At 43.5% G+C, this 10,994-nt stretch overlaps 1 protein-coding gene across 2 annotated transcripts in view; it reads right to left on the reverse strand.

The window, feature by feature from the left end:
* Positions 1-3,971, reverse strand: part of ZNF280D (zinc finger protein 280D) — a 92,095-nt gene extending 88,124 nt beyond the window's left edge. Inside the window, exon 1 of one of the 2 annotated variants that reach the window (XM_045822724.1) lies at positions 3,845-3,971. The gene's annotated coding sequence lies outside the window, so the exon portion shown is untranslated. Of the gene's footprint in view, positions 1-2,826; positions 2,932-3,844 lie in introns of those variants that run through there. The other variant, XM_045822725.1, reaches the window with a different exon arrangement.
* Positions 3,972-10,994: the final 7,023 nt, after the last annotated feature.

The following is a 10,994-nucleotide window of genomic DNA, read 5'->3' on the forward strand; positions in this document are numbered from 1 at the left end:
CAAACTACCTCAGAACCTTTCTATTTATCCCAGCTCACTACTTGTATAAGAACCCTAAGCATATTTTCAAAGAAGACCATCTTCCTGGCATCTACTTTCTGCTTCTTCTCCCCTAACCATCCCAGGCTCTGATGTAACATTCCAAGATCCCTAAACTTCATGTTACTCCTATCCTCCAAATTTGCTCCCCTCCTTTACCCCGAAACACCCATTTCAAAAGGACTGCTCCAAATATGTCACATCAGATTACTGCAGATAAATTCATACCAAATAGAAAGGACAAAATATCACCCCATAGATTACAATGTTCCTCGACTTACAATGAGATTACATCCCAAATTGAAAATACCCTAATCAGAGGTGTCCAATCCTTTGGCATCTCTGCGCCACACTGAAAGAAGAGTTGTCTTGGGCCACACATTAAATACACTGCATCATGTAATCATAAAAAAATCTCATAATGTTTTAAGTAAATTTACAATTCTGTGTTGGGCCAAATTCACAGGCATCTGGGCTGCACGTGGCCTGCCAGCCAAAGGCTGGACATCACTGTGCCTAAGTCAAAAATGAATTTAGTACACCTAATCTACCAAACATACTAGTTTAGCCTAGCCTACCTTAAATGTGGCTCAGAACACTTATGCCACTAGGCTATCTTCCAAAAGGCCCTAACATCACTCGATACATCACAAGTTACGAGATGTAACTACGTCACAAGTTATACTTGCTTCCACAAACTAAAAAGGAATGATAACCACAAAATTAAGAGGGCTGAGAACAAAGACCAAAATGGTGACAGGACATTGTATGCAAAAGGACCAAAGTGCAACACAATAATTATGTGTGTCTAAAAGAATTTAATCACTACACACCACAGCCTCTAAATATAGAAGGCTCTCTACAGGGGAGGGAGGAGGGAGATCCCATTAGAGCATAAGCTCACCCTTCTCAATTCCATGATCACATCAAGTTTCTGCTCTGCTTTTCGAAACTCCGTCTCCTACTGGTGTGAACTAAACCTTGGTTTGGGTACCTCACTCGGAAGGGTTTGCAACACAATCACCTACAGCTAAGCAAAGTCCAGCATCATGAGAAAATATCAAACCACCTATCACTAACCCAAGAAAAGATCAAAATTAAAAATTTGAAGTACAGTTTCTACTGAACATATATTGCTTTTGAACCATAGTAAAGTTGAAAAATCGTTCAATTGAACCACCCTAGGTCAAGGGACCATCTGTACTTGCTAACTGCCAAAGGAACATCCTTACAGTGAAGAGGCTATCATCACCACCTTATCCAACAGATCAAATTTAAGATTACTAATAGGATAACCCCACTTTATGCACCTCCTGATGTATAATGTAAAATACACTGTATGATATAGATAAAACCAAAGAGTAGGAAACGGTAAAAAAAAAAATACAGAATGTAGATTATTCTTTTTTTTAATCCTCACCCGAGACTTTTTTTATTGATCCTGGGGAGAGGAGGGGTGAGGGAAAGGGAAACATCGATGTTAGAGAGCGACATCATTCAGCTGTCTCCTGTAAGAGCCCCAGCGGGGAATGAAATTGGCAACCTGGACATGTGCCCTGATGGGGAACCAAACCCTCAAACTTTCTGATGCTCCAACCAACTGACCCACCAGACCAGGGACAAAATGTGGGTTATTCTACAAGATCACTGGCCTAGTCTCTTCAAAAGGTCAATGTTGTCTCACACACAAAAAAGGTGGGAACAACACTAAATTAAAAAATTAAAAGAAACTAGCCCTGGCTGGCGTAGCTCAGTGGATTGAGCGTGGGCTGCAAACCAAAGTGTTGCAGGTTTGATTCCCAGCCAGGGCACATGCCTGGGTTGCAGGCCATGGCCCCCAGCAACCGAACATTGATGTTTCTTTCTCTCTCTCTCTCTCTCTCCCCCTCCCTTCCCTCTCTAAAAATAAATAAATAAAAAATCTTAAAAAAAAAAAAAGAAACTAACACAAACGAATGTAATGCATGATTGGACACTGGTTCCAAAAAAAACGGTTAAAAAGGACATCTGGGGGACCACGTGAAAAATGTGAATACAGATTTTAGGAATTCTTCTTAACTTTAAGCATGATTGTGGTATTGTAGTTATATAGAAAATTGGCCTTAATATTATGATATACATACTGACACACACAGTATACTTTGGTATGACCTGTCATGATATCTTCAGTGCACTCTGAGAATGTTCACTTAAGAGAATGTGAAACAGGTAGATGAATGTGGCAAAATGGTAACAACCATTAAAACTATGCGCTATTCAACTTCTCGACGTTTGAGAAAAAATTAACATGAAAAATAAAAATAGGTTGAAAGGTTCAGAAATGAATTCTTAAAAATAACGATGTAAAAGAAGGGGCAATTGGGTGGTGTATCTTAAATTTTGTAGGGAAGCTTCCTTGCTTCTTCCCCACACTCACCACACTCTCTTAAAAAAACACAACACAATATAGCGAATTGGGCACTGAATGAGGACTCTGAAGACCTAAGGCTCCAGAAATGGCTCTATCATGGCAGGCCGTGACCTCAGTAAAGAACTTTCCCCAGGCTCTTTCCTCACTTTCACAACAGTTCTATTAGAGACCACTGCAAAAGCGGTTCTGAGGTACAAATTCACGGGTATCAATGACAGACACGAAAGCAAAATACAATTATAAGAGGATTTGCACTGATGTTTTAAAACATCCAAAGCACATAGCCCTTAGTTCTGCAAACCAGGGCCTTCCACAGGCACAGTTTCTGAGAGACAGCCGGAGTTAGCACAGCGATGCCCCGATGTAGGACACCTTACAAATGCCCAGAGGCGGCTTAGGTACTTCAAAACTCTCCTCCTCCACCTCGGTGTTCTGTTTAATGGCCCAAAAAGACATCGCATTCTTAAGGCACAGTTCAAGCCTGAAAACCATAAATAAATAAATGAACAAATAAATAAATCGTTAAGTGCGCAGAATTTTTTAAGAGCTCCTCGCCAGGAGAACCCCGTGAACGAGGGTTCCCCCTGGCTTGCAGAAGCGGGCTCGCTTTGACGTTTCTCCTCTCTAGCAGATTTTTCTTTAAAGCGTTAAAACTTGAGGCAAGACGAACTGGATAAAACCTCAAAGTGAGATCATTCTTTCCGCCTCACTAAATGAAGCCTGAAAGCTCCGTTCGAAAACTGTGTCTCCCCGTCCACGTTTCCCCTCAGGGCCGTTCCTCTGGAGACAATAAAACGGAACGCCTACAGCCGAGCGGGGAAGTCCCTTTGACAACAACGAGGGTGTGAGCGTGCCGTGACTGGTCACCTGGGCCGGGGAACCTGGGCTCTGCGGTCTCCGACGCCTGAAAGTTCGGAACCGCCAGTGGTCTTTGCATACTACGGAAGAGACTCCGGGGAGATCTGCTGTGAGAGGAGCACGGGTCTCCGCCAAACATCGGCACAAAATGTAAGGGAAGACCAAAGGGAGATGGCTCGAGAGACAAAAGCCGAACCAGGCTGAGGGTAACAGGCGCAGAGGCCTCGGGCCGTGAGGAGGAGAAGGAGGCGGAGGAAGAGACGCAGGAGCAGGCGGCAGTGGCCAGCGCTGCCCCGGCCTGCCGGCCGGAGCCCGCTACCGCGGCGCGATCCCTCCCACGCCAAGGCCGGCGCAAGATGGCGGGCCGACCGCCGCCGCCGCGCAGCCGGTCCCCTCCCCCGCTCCCTGGGCGCTCTCGGCGACCCGCGCCGGCCTCGACAGCCCCAGCCCAGCGCCCCCGGAATGAGGCGGCGCAGGCCGCGCGGGAGGGCCTCTGCCTGCTGCAGCGCGGGGCGGGCGGGGGCGGGGGGCGCTTACCGTGAACGGAGCGGATCGGCCTGACTGGGGCCCTGAGGAGGAGGAGAAAGAGGAGGAGGAAAAGGAGGAGCACGAAAACCTACACCGCGGCAACGGCGGAGGCTCCCATTGCAGAGCTGGCAGCTGAGCTGAGGGAAGGGGGGTGGGGGTGGGGGATTCTCGTGGAATCCGCGCACTGCTTCATGGGTAGAATCCAGGTCAGTCTCCGGGTTCCTGGGCTCCCTTTCTTCCCGTCGACCCTGGGAATCGGGTTGGGCATGTGCGCGAAGTCGTAGGCCCTCGAAGTCTTCGGAGCCCAGCCACGCGCCCCCCGTGAGCGAGGGCCTAGGTCAGGTCCAGCGCGACTGTGCGTGCCTGCTGGCTGCTCGGCAGCCAGTCCGGTGTAGCAATCCCTAAATCAGGGCTGCACGGAATCTAAAGGCTTGAACCTGAGTTGCAGGGCCTCCCTATGTGTAATAGCTAGTTCTCTGCAGATTTGGAAGGTAAGGTGGCCTAGGAAGAGAGGCACCTTGAAATGGAACACTGTGCCTTAGGCACGAAGACATAAACTAGGTAAGAAAAAGAAGTAGTCAGGTTCTTTTAATAATTTGCTAGTTCTTCCAAATTTGTTTCAAACGGACGATTTTGCCTGTGTTTCCTTTAATCCTTGACTCTGCCATAGGGTGTCTGTAATAACGACAACAATAAATAAAGTTAAGATAAATGTGCTTACAAGGACACTTGCCCAGATACTGCTTGCATAAATGCTTATATAAATACTGTATTCTGACCTGTAAGGAAAGGTTCCTCTCCCAGTTGTCCTCACAATGTCAATGGCAATAATGGTCCAGCTCTCAAGAGTGATCTGGATTTGAAATCTTGCCTCTTATTAGATTCTTAGCACACGTACCATCACTGCACACAACATTCAGTCACTGAATTGTGCCATTATTCCTGCCTATTTGAATTAGTTTCTTATTCCCCATTCTGATTGCCCCAAGCTCTTTTCTGTTGCTCTTCATTATAGTTGCTTCCTTACTGATTACCACTCCCAGATCAATCTTCCCCAAAGGCCACTTTCATCACCCCTATAGGCCTGGCATGGCTACAGATAACCATGATCTCTTTCCCAGCTGGCCAAGGATAGTCTACCTAGCTTTCCCTTTCTGGCTTGCCTTGAAAATAAGCTTTATAGCAAAAGACACAAAAATCAAAATAACAAACATGGAAAGCTAAACATTCAAAATCTTGGTGCATTCTTAAGTCATTATATTTTAGATGTAGCTCCTAATGGTTAGCAAAGCATATGAGTATGAAAGTGAACTTAAGATTTCACTCTGTGTTTTAGAGCCTGGTCCTCAGTTTGCAGAAACAGAAACTTGAAGTAGTTGGCCCCCAGAGCTAGTTTAAATCCAGGGGCATGATTCATTCATGCCGCCAAACTTACTACAAATCAATAAACACAAAGTCCAATTTATTCCTTTTTTTTTCCATGAAAAACATAACTGCCATGAAGACCAGAAACTCTGGTCAACACATTTACACTCAAAAGGACCATTTACATGAGGATCCAAATTATAGAGGATGTCTGCTGAGAATGAAATCAACACACAGGAAATAATTTGGATGATTTATTTGACTACCCTACCCTTAAGCTTCCTCCCTTGCCTTCTAGAATGCAACTGTCTTGGTTCTCTTGACTTACCATCCACACCTTCCCATCATTTTTCAGAGCTTCTTGCCTCTGACTTGTATTGCCTGGCCCTTTCCATCCTTTCCTCACTGTCTGAGTTTCATAATATTCATTCTTCTTGACATCATGTTCCACTGTTCCCTGACTGTAATTGATATCTTATTTCCCAGCTTTCATACCACAACTTCTGTTTTGTTCACTCATGCAATTTGGGTGGAATAACCACCCTGAATGCCCAAGAATGATACCACTAAAACAGTCGAAAATCACTCTTTCTTCTCTTTGAACCAGTTTTTGTTTCAGAAATCAGAGTGAAGCACAGGATTTTTATTTGTGGGCAAAAGTGAAGTTCTTTCTTTCTTTGGATAATATGCTGTTCAAATGTAAATACTGGAAGAGCTACATCTTTTTTTCTTTTCTACGAAGGAGAGCCAACTGAGAATAAGACTAACATGTGGCAGGGGAAGAGCTGAGCAAATCAATCATAGGGAAAGGAAGTCAATCCCTGAGAGCACCATAAACTTCCCAATCAAACCAAACCTGAACCCATGCTACCTTTAGACCTCCATTGTATGGGCCAATAAATTCCCTTTCTGTTTAAGCTGAAGGAGTCCAGAGTAAGCCACTCTAGCATAAAAATTATTTTTAGCTGAAAGCATTTGAATTCCTGAAATCTCTCATCTGCCTTAAAGGCAAAGCCTCCCCACCAAAACAAACAAAAAACAACAAAAAAACCCTCAATTATCATAAATCTCCTTCCAGGGAACAACCAGGAAAGATTGATTCTTACCACTAGAGATAAGGAGAATTGTCACCACACCTAAGCAGACAGAGTCACAAAACTTATCTCCAATTTACTCTAAGGGCATATTTATCTTTCCTAAAAGTTACTTGTTTTCCCATAAGTGCCCTCTTTTCCCCCTAATGCTTTTTTTCAGTGTCCTTTTATTTCCCTTCCCCTTTCACCTATGGAAAGGATATATACACCACAAATTCTAATCACCCCTGTGAGTCACATTTCTTTATGAACTCCCCTATATAGTATGTGATTCAAATGTCTTTTCTTTTGCTAGCCTGTCTTTTGTCAGTTTAATTCACAGGCCCCCAAAAAACTAAATCTAAGAAGGTAGAGGAAAAGATTTTCCTTCCCGACAAAGGTAGTTTGAGTTGGGTTTTCTGTCACCTGAAATTGAAAGCAACTGTGATGGAGACAAGGATAAATATTCACCACCTTATTTTCTTTTTATGTACCCAGGAAACCCACATCTCCTCGCTTCCTTACTTTCACATCAGGCCATGTGGCCATTTCGGGCCAGTGGAATGCAGAGAGAAGCAGTGATTGCTCCATCTAAGCCTGACCCTTAAAATTTCCAGTGATTTATATTTCCTTTTTGGTGTTTACATATTAGTCTGCCAAACACAGAAAACTCTCAGGAACTAAAGGATGGCAGCACCATGAGACATGAGACAGGGGGGCTTTGAGGGAAAGTGGAGAGGGGTAAATGCAGACAACTGTACTTGAACAACAATAAAAGAATTTTTAATAAAAGGACCCTGGAGTTCTTAATAATGATACAAACACATCCTCCACACTCATTAGACTGGTGAGAGCAAAACATAAACCTTTATTGGGTTATGACACTGAGATTTGAGGGTTGTTATGTTAACGTAAGAAACGTCAACACCTGTAGAGAATTTTTTGTTTTATTTATTTTAATATATTTTATTGATTATACTATTACAGTTGTCCCATTTCCCCCCTTCACTCCCCTCCACCCTGCACACCCTCTCCCACCCACATCCCCCCCTCGCTTTAGTTCATGTCCATGTGTCATAAGTTCTTTAGCTTCTACATTTCCCATACTATTCTTGCCCTCCCTCTATTTCCTACCTACCATCTATGCTACTTATTTTCTGTACCTTTTCCCCCCTCTCTCCTCCTCCCACTCCCCTGTTGCTAACCCTCCATGTGATCTCCATTTCTGTGGTTCTGCTCCTGTTCTAGTTGTTTGCTTAGTTTCTTTTTGTTTTTGCTTTAGGTGTGGTTAATAATTGTGAGCTTGCTGTCCTTTTACTATACATGTTTTTTTTAATCTTTTCTTAGATAAGTCCCTTTAACATTTCATATAACGAGGGCTTGGTGATGATGAACTCCTTTAACTTGACCTTATCTGGGAAGCACTTTATCTGCCCTTCCATCCTAAATGAAAGCTTTGCTGGATAGAGCAATCTGGGATGTAGGTCCTTGCCTTTCATGACTTGGAATACTTCTTTCCAGCCCCTTCTTGCCTGTAATGTCTCTTTTGAGAGATCAGCTGACAGTCTGATGGGAACTCCTTTGTAGGTTACTGTCTCCTTATCTCTTGCTGCTTCTAGGATTCTCTCCTTCATTTTTACCTTGGCTAATGTAATTATGATGTGCCTTGTTGTGTTCTTTCTTGAGTCCAACTTCTTTGGGACTCTCTGAGCTTCCTGGACTTCCTGGAAGTCCATTTCCTTTGCCAGAATGGGGAAGTTCTTTATTATTTGTTCAAATAAGTTTTCCACTTGTTTCTCTTCCTCTTCTCCTTCTGGTACCCCTATAATTCGGATGTTGGAACATTTAAAGATGTCCTAGAGATTCGTAAGCCTCTCCTCATTTTTTTGAATTCTTATTTGTTCATTCTTTTCTGTGTGGTTGTTTTTTTCTCCCTTCTGGTCCACTCCATTGATGTGAGACCCAGCTTTCTTTCCATCACTTTTTCTTCATTTCACTTATTGTAGCCTTCATTTTTTCATCTAATTTGTGACCAAAATCAACCAATTCTGCGAGCATCCTGATCACCAGTGTTTTGAACTGTGCATCTGATAGGTTGGCTATCTCTTGGTGGCTAAAAAGGATGGGTTCTGGGGCTTTTATTTGGTCTTCTGTTTGAGCCAGCGCTCGCTCTCTCTCTCTCTCTCTCTCTCTCTCTCTCTCTCTCTCTCTCTCTCTTTTTTTGTCTGGTAGCGCCTTTGGCTGTAAGGGGAGGAGCCTTTGGTGTTAACCAGGGCAGGGCACCCTAGTGTCTGGGTTGTGACGTTGTATGTGGGGGCGGGGTTGAGAGGGAATGATGGCGCTTGCTCTGTTCTCTGTGGGACCTCAGTCCCTTCTGCCACTTCCCCCAAGCAAACTGGGCCCCTCTGGTGCCAATTCCTATGTGGGTGGGCTTGTGCACGCCATGGGACCCTCCAAGGACCTCTCCTGTGAGGCTGGGTGTCTCTCCGTGCGCCTCAACTCCCACAGGTGTCCTCAATCAGTGCCCCAAGGCTCTATTTCCCAGTGCTGGGATCCTGGGTTGCGTGCAGTGCCTTGCTTTGCAATTGCCTCCTCACTGGGTCTGCCGGTTGCCACCCCATGCCTGGGGTCTGGCAGCTGCCGCTTGTGCACTCAGGGTCCACCCACTGCAGTTTTGCGCGCCCCGGATGCCTTACGGGCCCAGTCCCAATGCTCTGCTCTCCGTGCCGTGCCGCACACCCAGCTGCCTGACTCCACCCCTCTACCAGTCTGGATGCACGGATCTATTTCAACTTCTTGGTTGTCTGACTTCCATTCAGATCAATTTTCTGTCAGTTCTGATTGTTATTCTGTTTCTAAATTGTTGTTGTCCCTATCTTGGTTGTGCAAGGAGGCACAGTGCGTCCACCTATGCCTCTATCTTGGCCAGAAGTCGAGAATTTTTATAAGCTTATTTGAGCCAACCTGACCAATGCTGGGGAACAAGATCTGAAAGGCTCCAGAGAAAAACAGTTTTGCAGCTTTTTTTATGCATTTGAATTTTAGAAGGGAACTATGGAGGATTACATGGAGGTGGGAAAACGCAAGGCAAGGCTCACATTATAGGATAGTTAACATGATTATGTGCTTTCTTTAGGGCGGTTATTTCAAAGGTGTGTTAACCTATAGGCACAGAAACAATGCAGAAGGCTTGCTTAAGGCAAAGATAAACTTTTTACTAAAGAAGTTATGTGCCTGGAGCGTGACCACCCACCATCACCTGCCCAGTTAGGAATTTATGACCAGATTGTGCTGTGAAGTTATTTTCCTTTTTTCATCCACAGTTATAATAGCTACAATCACTAACCCTGATTAATAATAGAAGTAGTGGCCTATTAGAACAAAAAAATCTAAAATATGTGGCATTGGTTTAACACAGTCATGTAGAAATTAAGGAAACATAGTAGGCGGGATAATTGAAGATTTGTATTCAAATCAAATTGAAGATTTGACTATACTGTTGCCTATAATACATTAAAAGGCATATCAGTACAAGTACATAATTTGTACTTTTAAGGGAAGGGAAGAATTCAGAAAGCAATATTAATAGTGGGTATTGGTGATTTTTTTATGTGATTAGCAAGGTATTACCAGAAAGAGATTAGCATAGAATAAAATTAACTGGTTTACAAAAAGAATGAAAAGGAAATAGAGAAAGTCCCACATTTGGTAGCTTTGTAGTGTTGGAAAATATATTAATTCTAAAGAGAAAGAGAAAAGGCTTTGAGGGGAAAATAAAAAGGCCCAAGGAGGACCCTGGCCGGGTGGCTCAGTTGGCTGAAGCGTCATCCTGTACAGCAAAAGGTTGCAGGTTCGATCCCTAGTCAGAGTGTGTACAGGAGGCAACCGATCAATGTTCCTCTCTCAGATCAATGTTTCTCTCTCTCTCTTCCTTCCTTTTTCTCTAAAAATCAATTTAAAAACCATATCCTCAGGTGAGAATTTTTTTTTAAAGCCATAGTAAGACTTGAACAAAATGACTTTGCCCTTAGGAAAAGATCAGATTACAAATGTATCAGGTAGCCTCAGAGTAGCAGCTATTATTTTCCCCCCAGCTTTATTGAGCTATAACTGACCAATAAATTTGTACACACTTAAAGTGTACACCTTGATGATTTGATATACATATCCACTGTGAAATGACTACCACAATCAGGTTAATTATTTCACATACAGTAGTTACTGTGTGAGTCCTTGTCTGTCTCTGCGTCGTGAGAAAGCTTAAAATCCACTCTCTTAGCAAATTTCAAGTAAACAGTACAGTATTATGCCTCAGATCCTCAGAACTTAGCCATCTTAGAATTGAAAGCTTGTACCTTTTGACCAGCATCTCCCCAAAGAAGCAGCTGTTAAATTGAAAGACAGATTTGGTAGAGAAAGTAAAGAAATAAGGCAGCTTTTAGCACTGTATCTGCAGAGGGAATATTGTTGGTGCTTCATCCAGTACTTTTGGCTATTTTTACAACTTTTTTTTGGTGCTTCCGTTACACCAAATTTCATTCTGCTTTTACATCCAAGAACCAGGATGTGCAGCTCTTTTTCAGAGGACTCTACACTAGTGGAGTCACTTTGCCAGCCTTCACAAATACTGGAAGTATCTGGGAATTTATTATATGTGCCCTTAGGGCCAGCTTTTAACCAAGGACTGATAAATGCAGGAGTGTGACAGTCCTAATCCTCCT

The sequence above is a fragment of the Phyllostomus hastatus genome, unplaced genomic scaffold (assembly GCF_019186645.2).
Source record: "Phyllostomus hastatus isolate PE091 unplaced genomic scaffold, TTU_PhHast_1.1 phas_scaffold_501, whole genome shotgun sequence".
NCBI classification, from domain to species: Eukaryota; Metazoa; Chordata; class Mammalia; order Chiroptera; family Phyllostomidae; genus Phyllostomus; species Phyllostomus hastatus.